This window comes from Crinia signifera, chromosome 6 (genome assembly GCF_055691185.1).
Source record: "Crinia signifera chromosome 6, ASM5569118v1, whole genome shotgun sequence".
NCBI classification, from domain to species: Eukaryota; Metazoa; Chordata; class Amphibia; order Anura; family Myobatrachidae; genus Crinia; species Crinia signifera.
This window is the reverse complement of record NC_139222.1, coordinates 132,702,397-132,713,771: the sequence shown is the minus strand read 5'-3', so window position 1 is coordinate 132,713,771 and position 11,375 is coordinate 132,702,397.

Sequence of the window (11,375 nt, the reverse complement as noted above, 5' to 3'; positions counted from 1 at the left end):
TCCGTGCAGGGTGGCGGTGGTCGTGTTAAGAAGCCCATAGGCTCCCGGCGTGTGGGTTTTCCTGCATATGAAAATGCGGTAAAAACCCGATAACAGGCCATACAGAAAGACTGTAGAAGCCAGCTTGTCTGGCTGAAAACAGCATAAACTCACCTGGCTATTGGCAGGAATCCTTAGCTCACACACTTGATCTGGGCCCGGGGGTTCGGCTTATCTTGATTGACGGGTTGGCTGATTTGAATGACGGTTCAGGATAGGCTGGTTGAGGTCAGAGGTGGAGATTGATGGGGTGATGTTCTTGCTTCCAGAAGATTCTGTCTCTTGCTTCAGGAAACGTTGGCTGTTGAGTACAGAACAATTATTAGCCTGTGTTAGAGATCTATAATTCCTTTATATACTTCTCTCCCTATCTCTTTCCTTTTAACTCTATTTCTTCCTACTCTTACTGCTAGTCTATAACTCTATTACTTTAACAACTTTCCCTGCTTTCTATATTTCTTCTTTAAGCGTCTGTGACTGTTAATATGGCTGGCAGACCTAAGCGCGCTGCGGGGGCTCCCGCCAGGTACGCTGCGCTCAGTGAAAATGCAGGGTCTGTTCGGGCCAGAGCTAGGCCTCCTTGCAGGGGCGAGGAGAGGGGGCTATCCCCCTCTCCTCGACGGAGGGCTGCCGGAGCGCAGGCGGGACCGCCCGCTCTGTCGGTCGCCGTGTGTAATCAGGGCATGTCAGGGCGGCGTGGCGGTGCTGCCGGAGGCTCAGGAATTCCTCCGGCAGCCCGCTCACGTCAGTCAAGGGCGAGGGGGCGAGCGGATGGCGGTCATGAGCCGGCACCCGTCCCCACTGTGCCTCGCCGCGTCACGCGGCGGAGCTCAGGCGCTAGGCCTGAAGCATCCGCCGCTGCAGGGGATGCGGTAGGGGCAGGGCTACGAGCGGGGAGACGGCCTGCGAAGTCAGGCCAAAGGGGGAGAGCGACGGGGACGCTGGCGTCAGAGCCGGCGTCCGTCCCTCCAGACGCAGCAGTCAGCCGGGTCAATAAGCGGAGCGCAGGCGCTAGGCCTGTCGCTGCCGCATCATATACAGGGAGGATTGGTGTAAAACAAAGGGCACAGCGCAGCGGTCAGAGGACCGGTGCGCGCCCACATCAGAATAAAGATGGCACAGTGCCTATGAGCGCTGGAGGTAGTGGGTTTGATGGTAGGAGGAAAAGAAATGGCCGCAGGGGTGATACTAACCGCAGTCAGGAGGGTGTTGCAGGCACTTCTATGCCTGGAGCGCCCTCTGCTGGAGAAAGGGAGAATAGCAGGAGGTCCCATAGAAAAGAAAAAAAATAGCAATGTAGCAGCAGCGCCATCTGGTGGCATTAATTATAATGGCAACCCCAGGGGGAAATTTATAGAGGACATGAGACATAAGTTAACTCATGCCGAATTTGAAATGTTTAAGTCGGCCGTAGCTACATGGCAGGATAATAGTGAGGATTCGGCCGAATCAGTATCCTCATGCGGCGAATCAGATGAAGTGGATTCGCAGAGCAGTGAATCCGGTATGCAAGAGCAAGCCACCTTTGCTGGGTCAAACGGAGAAGGTGGGGTTAGTGAAGGGGACCTGCAAAGTGATTCGGGAATGAATCCGGTAGAAGGAGTTAGAAAATCTAACGCCAGATCTAGACGGACAGCGAGGAGAAGGTTGGTCGCGGAGAAGGCAAGGGAGACCGATATGGCGCCACAAGGGGCCAGAACGCAACCGGGACGCTCATATGCGGACGCGATTGCAGGGAGAAACACAGAAAGTAACACCGTGTCATTAGACACATCGGCGCTTACATCTATATGCGCAGCGGTGGTGTCGGCAGTGGCTCCTCTGTTAACCACCGGGACAGGTGGGCAGGGGGAAACTGACCCTCCGGCAACTTTGGGGTCAGTATCCGACCTCATAGCCAAAGCGATAGCTCCGACTATTACTGCGGCGCGAGGGGGAAATGTCATTTCCTCTGCTGAAAGGGTATCGCCGAATGTCCCAACCGTGATGGGGGTTGTTAACGAACCTCTATTGACAGGTCAGGATTCCGCCGAGCGAGCCATGGAAGGACATTCTTCAAGTCGAGGAGGAAGTGATCGTAGAAGAAGGAGGGCAACATCATCTGATACGGGTGAGTCCACGAATGATCCTGACTGGACTGAGGATGATAATGCAGGGTCCAGCAGTGGGGGGTCAGAGGTTTCATCGGTAGAGAAGAAAGCTAAGCGGAAAAGATCTGCAAAGTCTCGTAAGAGACGGCGCAGAAATGAAACCTCTGATTCCTCATTGGCATCGACGTCTTCCGAAGATAAGTCATCTTCGGACGGCGTCGTGAGGAGACGAAGGCGGAAGAGGCGTAGGGAATATAGGTCCCATAGCTCCGGGTCCTCCAATGTATCGGTTGAGTCTGATGCAGTGCAGTGTGCGAACACCGCTGTTAAGCGGGGTTTGCGCCCTAGGGCTAGAGATAGGATCAGAAAAGGGCGCTATGTAGATATCTTTGCTTTAACAAGCAAGGATAGGCGGGCCCTTCTAGCCGCAAGGAAGAAAGGACCCGCTAGCGAGGATGCATTTCGCACTTATAACAACTGGGTAAGAGGCATACTAATTTTTGCGGCCTGTTATTTAGAGACACATCCAGATGAATATGTGAACCTGGTGAGATACCAGTTCCTTATTCATAAACTCTACACCTCTTACGTCGGTCCCGGTTGGCGGGTCTATGACGAAGAGTTTAGGAGGAAACAGCATGGCCGGGAGGTGTACGATTTTGGTAAGAAAGACTTAGAATTATACGGCGAAGTTGCCGAATCAGCTACACCTATTAGGGCTCCTGAGAATAAGGGGTGGGTAAGGCAGTATGGGAGCAGGCCTTACAATAATATTAATAAGGGAAGTAATACGAAGCATGGCCATGGTAGGTGCTACTCATTTAATAATGGGCAATGCAACCTGGGTAACCGGTGTCGTTTTCGGCACCTTTGTATCAGATTGCACAAAACCTCCAACTGGTGGGGGAGGTGGGGCTCAGTCCGCGACGAAACAAAGCCGCGGTCCAGCGGCACCTGTCGTTGGATAGAGCCCCAACTCCAATTGTATTGGTCAGGATGTTACCATGGCTGGAACGGTATCCGGACAGAGATGGAGCAAGATTTTTGCAGTCCGGATTTTCAGAAGGTTTTCAATTACCTGTTTCCGCTCCAATTAGTACGGGTAGTAAGGGAAACTTACGCTCCGCCATGGAACACCCTGACATAATATCACAAAAAGTTGAAGCCGAGGTAAAACTAGGTCGCATGGCAGGCCCGTTTTCAACACCACCAGTTGAGGGACTAATTTTGTCCCCTATTGGGGTGGTTCCCAAAAAAGTTAAAGGAAAGTTCAGGCTGATTCAGCATCTTTCTTGTCCTAGAGGGTCGTCTGTCAATGACGCCATCAATGACGATTTGTGCACAGTTAATTATTGTTTGTTTGAGGATGCTATAGACATCATTCAAAAAATTGGTCCTGGCGCCCTCATGTGCAAATTGGATGTTGAATCAGCTTTTAGACTATTACCTTTGCATAAGAACGCATTTCAATACATGGGATTTAAATTAAATGGGGGCTTTTACATAGATAAATGTTTGCCCATGGGTTGCTCCATTTCATGTGCTTATTTTGAGCGCTTCAGCACATTTTTGCAGTGGTGCCTGCAGGAAGTGTCGGGAGTCGACAGCATTACTCATTATTTGGATGACTTTCTTTTAGTGGGTCCTCCAAATTCTGACCTGTGCCTTAGTTTACTAGAAGCAGCGCTTGAGTTATTTAGGGATTTCGGGGTTCCCGTGGCAGGGGAAAAAACCGAGGGACCTACTACTGATTTGGTGTACCTCGGAATTGAAATTGATTCCGAGCTAGGTCTGTGTAAACTTCCACTAGATAAAGTACACCGGTTACATGACGAAATAACTTATGCCATCGCGGCTGCTAAGTTAACACTTAGACAGGCTCAATCTTTATTGGGCCTGTTTAATTTCGCATGTAGAGTTATACCCATGGGCAAAATATTTTGTAGAAAGCTGCAGCGAGCGACCGTCGGGATTCGCAAACCCCACCATTTTCTACGTCTATCTTCAGAAATGAAGAGGGATCTGAAAGTGTGGGAAATGTTTCTGGATAATTTCAACGGCATATGCATATGGCAAGCTCCAGCCGTTGCAAATGCGGAGTTGGAATTATATACAGATGCTGCAGGATCTTCCGGATTCGGCGCATTTTATGCGGGACGTTGGTGCGTAGAGGCTTGGCCCGAATCTTGGGCACGAGACGGCATGACCAAGAATATGCTATTATTCGAAATATTTCCAATAATGGTCGCCTTAGAGCTCTGGGGCGCAGAATTGGGAAACAGGGAGGTTGTCTTTTGGTGTGATAACTTAGGGGTGGTCCAATCCATTACACAACTAAGGTCAACCTCTCTCCCAGTTTTGCGTATTCTAGCACGGATAGTGATGATGTGCTTGGCGAACAATATTACGTTGCGAGCCAAGCACGTCCCAGGCGTACTTAATGAAGTAGCGGATGCATTGTCCCGTTTCGAATGGGTAAGATTCAGGCAACTTGTGCCGTTAGCCCAGAAGTATGGTGAACAATGTCCATCTTTTTTATGGCAGGTGCCTCTGGAGGGGTAGAGGAGCTGGCCCTGCGGTCGCTAGCGCCAGCTACATTTAGAGCTTATCTGGCCTCATGGGAGCGCTGGAGCGAGTTCATGCTTGAACAGGGTGGCACAGGTAAGAGCTCTAAGCGTCTTATTAATGCCTATGTATGGAGCCTGTACACGGAGGGTAAGTCCAGAAGTTTTGTTGGACGCTCTCTGGCAGGCATATCATTCTTTTTGCGTCTTGGTGGGAAGAGAGACATCACCAAGTCTTTCTTGCTTTCCAGGATGCTTAAGGGATGGGCCAGAGCCAGGCCGGTTTTGCCCGACAGGCGACGGACGATTGATGCCAGCCTGTTGCGTCGAATCTCGAGGTCCCTAAGAGTAATTTGCTCAAACGATTACGAGGTTCGACTTTTCAGGCTGGCCTTTGCCATGGCTTTCCATGGGGCGTTCAGAGTAGGCGAATTGGTGTCCGCAACCAGGGCATCTCCCTCGCCTATGCTGTTCGGCCATGTCGACGTGCACCACGACGGTTTATGGTGCAAGATACAGCGCTCAAAGACTGATGTAGCGGGCAGGGGGCAATGGGTCCATTTGGGTCGGAGTGGCGACCGCCGGATCTGTCCGGTGGCGGCGGCTCTGGCTTACGTGGAGTTACGGCCCCAATTGCCCGGGGCCTGGCTGATGCACATCGACGGGTCCCCCCTTACTAACTTCCAGTTCAGGTCGGTTTTCAGGCGCTGTATATTGCATCAGGGTCTTTCTCCAGCCGACTTTGGGACACACTCTTTCCGTATCGGCGCCGCTTCGGCAGCCGCTGCGGCGGGTTGGTCTCAGGTCGACATACGAGCACTCGGAAGATGGCGGTCTGGTGCATTTAAGCGATACATCAGGCCGACATAGTCCAGTGAGCCCATTTGAGGAGTAGCCGCTCGCCCAAACACGCTTTAGTGTTTGAGGGGCCTTGAGGAATTTTTTGTGTTATCACCAGTCTTAAATTAGGCTCTAGCCAACTGGTGGAAGATTTGTGTTTTTTGCCTCAAGTCAAATCGGGTGACACCCCCCCCCCCCCCACCATAGAATAAGAAACAACAGGAAGAGATTATACATAATTCAAGCGGGTCTAATAATCAATTAGTCTTAAATAGATCACCCAAATCACATCCCTATTAGTATCAACAATTTTAATATAGAACTGCAAAATCACCTTTAAGGGAATCTCCCGGGCCCCCCTTTAAAATTTTGCCAGATGTTTGCCATTATTTCAAATTTTCTAACGGTATATATCACTTCAACTTACAGGTCAACGCTTGGACACCAATATGATTTGGATGGTGGGGCATTCATTTATTTATTGGTTGTCCTTGTCCCAGGTAACCACGGATACGGAACGTTTCCCTGAGACGCGATTTATCCGTTGGCTGGGGCGTAGAGGTATGAGATGGTCCGCGTTGAGGGGTCTCTTGGATGAGTCAGTTAGGGCGTTTGGTTACCCAATTTTTGTCATCATCCACTTGGGGGGCAACGACCTCACGCATAATTCCGGTCTCAATATTCGATTTGAGATTAGGAATTTATTGCTGGACCTGATCAGAGAATGGAGATTTTGCCGTTTCTTCTGGTCAGAGATTATACCTAGGAGGGTTTGGAGAGATGCACTCAATCCGGGCGCCATTGATTTGGTACGTAGGCGGATCAATTCCGTAGTCGGCAGGGCTATAGTAACGGAGGGCGGAGTGGTCGTCAGGCACGAGGCCACATCCTTTAGAAACGAGACCCTGTACAGGCCGGATGGGGTGCACCTCTCTTTAGTCGGGATGGATTTGTTTTTTCAGAATCTAATAGACGCATTGAGAAGTTTAGAGTTTTAGTTGAGAGAGTATTTGGAATTAGGTTGGTGGCGGGTCAGTTCAAGTTGAACTGATATGGCGGAAAGAACGGTAGTTAAATTAGAGCTGTATTTACACTTAGCTGGTGGTTGATGTCGAGATGTGGGCATCACCGATCCAGGTGGGCCCGCATCTGGACCTTAACGATCATCTACTTCGGATAGCGAAAATTCTTGCGGACATTTGTAGTTGAGGGCAGGTGGCCCAATTTTTTGATGACTCGGGCAGAGTGGTCAACCCCCTGACCTTAAGGGCAATTGGCCCCTTTTGAAAAGTCCGCTTCATAATTGAGCCGTTGTCTTGGACGCTGGCAGGTGGCCGGTCCTTGGCAATTAAGGGCAGGTGGCCCTTAGATCCGGAGTTTGTTATTTTTATTACTTTGTTATTTTTCAGCAATGTTATTTATCTTGCATGCCGTTCTTTGCCCGCCACCTTAGTTAGAGCAGGGACATAAATTTTAGTTAGATTCAAATAGGCCGCCCCTGCTCAAAATAAATAAGCCGTCCCCTTTAAGCCCATTCAGTTGTACGCGTCTTTATTTCTTAGATAAGTGGTGTGAGTGTGGATGAATGCCTATGTCTGTGTGGAGTTTAAGACTGTAGAAGCCAGCTTGTCTGGCTGAAAACAGCATAAACTCACCTGGCTATTGGCAGGAATCCTTAGCTCACACACTTGATCTGGGTCCGGGGGTTCGGCTTATCTTGATTGACGGGTTGGCTGATTTGAATGACGGTTCAGGATAGGCTGGTTGAGGTCAGAGGTGGAGATTGATGGGGTGATGTTCTTGCTTCCAGAAGATTCTGTCTCTTGCTTCAGGAAACGTTGCCCTCCCGCCCGCCCCATTTATTAGTTAGAATTAGTTTTTGAGAAGTCGTTTGCATTTAGTCGTTTAGTTGTTGTCGGCTTATTTTTGTCTTGGCGGAAAGAACGGTAGTTAAATTAGAGCTGTATTTACACTTAGCTGGTGGTTGATGTCGAGATGTGGGCATCACCGATCCAGGTGGGCCCGCATCTGGACCTTAACGATCATCTACTTCGGATAGCGAAAATTCTTGCGGACATTTGTAGTTGAGGGCAGGTGGCCCAATTTTTTGATGACTCGGGCAGAGTGGTGAGCTCTGCCTTAGTGATATTTGCGAGGTCAGGGGCAGAAGCAGAAGGTCAACCCCCTGACCTTAAGGGCAATTGGCCCCTTTTGAAAAGTCCGCTTCATAATTGAGCCGTTGTCTTGGACGCTGGCAGGTGGCCGGTCCTTGGCAATTAAGGGCAGGTGGCCCTTAGATCCGGAGTTTGTTATTTTTATTACTTTGTTATTTTTCAGCAATGTTATTTATCTTGCATGCCGTTCTTTGCCCGCCACCTTAGTTAGAGCAGGGACATAAATTTTAGTTAGATTCAAATAGGCCGCCCCTGCTCAAAATAAATAAGCCGTCCCCTTTAAGCCCATTCAGTTGTACGCGTCTTTATTTCTTAGATAAGTGGTGTGAGTGTGGATGAATGCCTATGTCTGTGTGGAGTTTAGGATATTCTGGTTACGATTCCGTGAGGGAGCAGCCGAGTCTGTGCTGGTGGGAGTTGATGCATCCTCCATGGTGGGCATTGCAGGGGCATGGACGCTAAATTGCATCATTGCAGCCACATCCTCACTCTACAATGCCGAGATGACCGGCATTGTAATGTGGGGGCAGGCTATGATGATGCGATTCAGCAGGAATTGCAGCATCTTCCCCCAGACTGCCCATTGTGTGGCCAGGTGTAATGGGCACATGAGGGGGGCTGGGTGCGGCAGGACCCGGGAGACTTGCAAGCAGGGTCAGGAGAGTAGGAAAGTATACTATAAGCCATACAGTATAAACAAATATGTTATTCAAACTGGGTTTCTACTACTACTGTATAATTACTATACCGGATTAATTTCTTTTTTGGAAGCTAATTGAGTAAAAAATGAATTGGCAATGTCTGAAATGCATTAGCATTACTGTGTGTGTGTGTGTGTGTGTGTGTGTGTGTGTGTGTGTGTGTGTGTGTGTGTGTGTGTGTGTGTGTGTGTGTGTGTGTACATATAGTAACCTTTATATATGCCATCAGAATAACATTTCTCAAGGGCAACTTTAGTATTGGACCAAAACACTATGGCAGTTTCCTTGGTTTATAATGGTGAAAGTGGCTGCATACAGAGATGCTGAAGTGCTCATAGGGCAGTTGTTAATAGTGCTACTGATGGCATATATAAAGGTTACCATCTGAATACAGACATTTTATAGCATTTTATAGAATGCAATTGATAACTCAAATGTAGGTACCACCCACACTACCCTCAGAGGCACTTATGTATTATATAGATTCCCTTCTGGACTTGCAACTTGGTGGGAATGCTATGCTATTACTGATGCCTGTCCTTGTGTTCCCTCCTATATCCCTAGAGATTGTAAGCTTGCAGCAGGGCTCTCCTACCTCCAAGTCTGTCTGTTGTTTGTTACCCAGTTTGTTCATTCAGTGTTGTCAACATTTGTGAAGTGCCATGGAATCTGCTGCGCTATATAAAAAACTGGAAATAAATATATAAATAAAACATAAAAAATGTAAGAGCTGATCATTTGCCATGGCACACTTTTCCACTTTCTCACCTCCTCACTCTTATCACTGCTTCATACATCTGCCCCCGTTCCACAACAAGGAATAAAATTATGGAAATAAAACTAACACTTTTTCTTTTCACTATATACCCAGGGTGATATGTCTCCTGAACCATATGTTCAAATCCCTGGGCCTCCAGGATCAAAGGTAAGAACATCAGCGTAGTCCAGTGGTTCCAAAACTTTTTTAAATCACAGCACCCCAGAGTATCAGAATTTTTTTGCAGCAACCCTAGGCTAAAAGTTTCTCATAGAGAAAGTCACATTCTGGACAACACAAGCGTGTCCGGACCTAGGTTTTTATTAAATTAGGTTTAAGTGGGTTTAATTTGTAGATTGTTCCCATACGAAAAGCAGTGACACCAGAAATACATAACATTAAATGATACCATTAGGCAAACTTTTTAAATTAAAATAGATAACTTATCGGCATATTTATGTGAGTATCCTGCAGAACCTAGTATAAGGAGAAATATGAACGGGGAAGGGACAAAGGAGCTAAGGAATATAGTTAATTTTCAAAGTTACGCTCTTGGCAAAACAGATGTTCCTCTCTCTCTCTCTCTCAGGGCTAGATTCTCTAAGCTTCAAAAGGGATTAAATGGAGAGTGATAAACAGCCAGCCAATCAGCTCCTGCCTGACATTTTTCAAACACAGTCTGTGACATGGCAGGTAGGAGCTGATTGGCTGGCTGTTTATCACTCTCCAGTTTATCACTTTTGAAGCTTAGAGAATCTGGCCCTCAATGAGGCCCATTTATCACTTAATATTTGTGACTAACAAGTGTTTTGGGAGGTTAACTGCAAATATTAAGTATCATCTAAATATAAGATGAAGGGACTGCAGCAGGAATCTCTTACCCCTGCTGTGATCCCTCCTGCCCTGCCGCCACCCGCCTCCCCCATTGGTTTCTATGGGGGATGCAATGCTGCCTGATGTGTCAACATCAGGCAGCCTCACGTTGGGATCTAGGGGTACCGCCATTCTGATCGCATTGCGCATGCGTTCCAGTAGTAAATGGGCCCCAATAGGAGACACTGGATAAGAGGTAGGAGAGCATTTCATTATTTCTGTGGAAACAAATCAATATCCTGTGAAGAGATCAATAACTGAGTCAGGGGTTTTACCGGATTCGTTTTTCCATTATGAGAGAATATCAATGACCAGGGAAAGTCCAGCTGTAGTTGATCTCACAGTTGTGTAGTGCTTTCGGCACAGAGTAGAGTTTTGTTCATATTTAAAGTGTCAGGATGGACTTCTTTTGGGAACAGCTGGAATGTTTCCATAAGAATTTAATATGCAATGTGGAAGATGCTGAACAATGTGATAAGAAGATTAGGAGTTTAGGACTGAGAGTTTGGTGAGCTTGGTCTAAGGGGAGCTGCACTTTGGAGCTGTCGGTCAAAAGTTGGAGGATAAGCCTTCTCATTTGCAAAGAAATCAGATATTTAAAGAGTTTTTGAACCATTTCCAAAACATAGGTTGCTGCATCTTTATCTTTTCTCTAAATTCACAATCTGAACTTATGACAAGTTAAAATATTTTCTGAATTTGGCGCATTCCAAGTCTAAAACTTCTTGGAGTTTGCAAAGGTTGTTTGATTTCAAATTCACCTAAAGGAAGGCACCTATAAAGAGGAGGTCTCCATTTTTAGGTTAAGGACATTCAAAAACTAAAAATGTTAAGGTAATTTTTGCAGAAACTTATTATTACCATTATTATAATTATTATTATAATAATAATAATTATTATTATTATTATTATTATTATTATTATTATTATATATTTAAATGGTGCCACAACGGTTCTGCAATAACTATAAAGTACATCTTTTTTTTTTTTTTATAGCACAATATCAATAATCATTAGGGTGGCAGAAACCAAGGTTAGAAAATAGACTCAAGAGAGGGAAAAGCATATGAGGGGAGAAGGCCTTGCTCATGAGAGCTTACATTGTAAAGGTGAAGGACAGACAGGGGTGACACAGATGATGAGAAAGACGTGAGCATGTAACATAGGATTAGGTTGAGAGATGATTAGGTTTGATGAAGTTATGGGTCATGAGAGGCAATTTAAAGTTTTGTAGGGTGGTGGAGAGTCTGAGGGGGAGAGGTAGAGCATTCCAAAGTTAGGAAGCACTATGGCCAAAATCTTGGAGGCAGGAACAGGAGGACATAACCAGTTGGCAG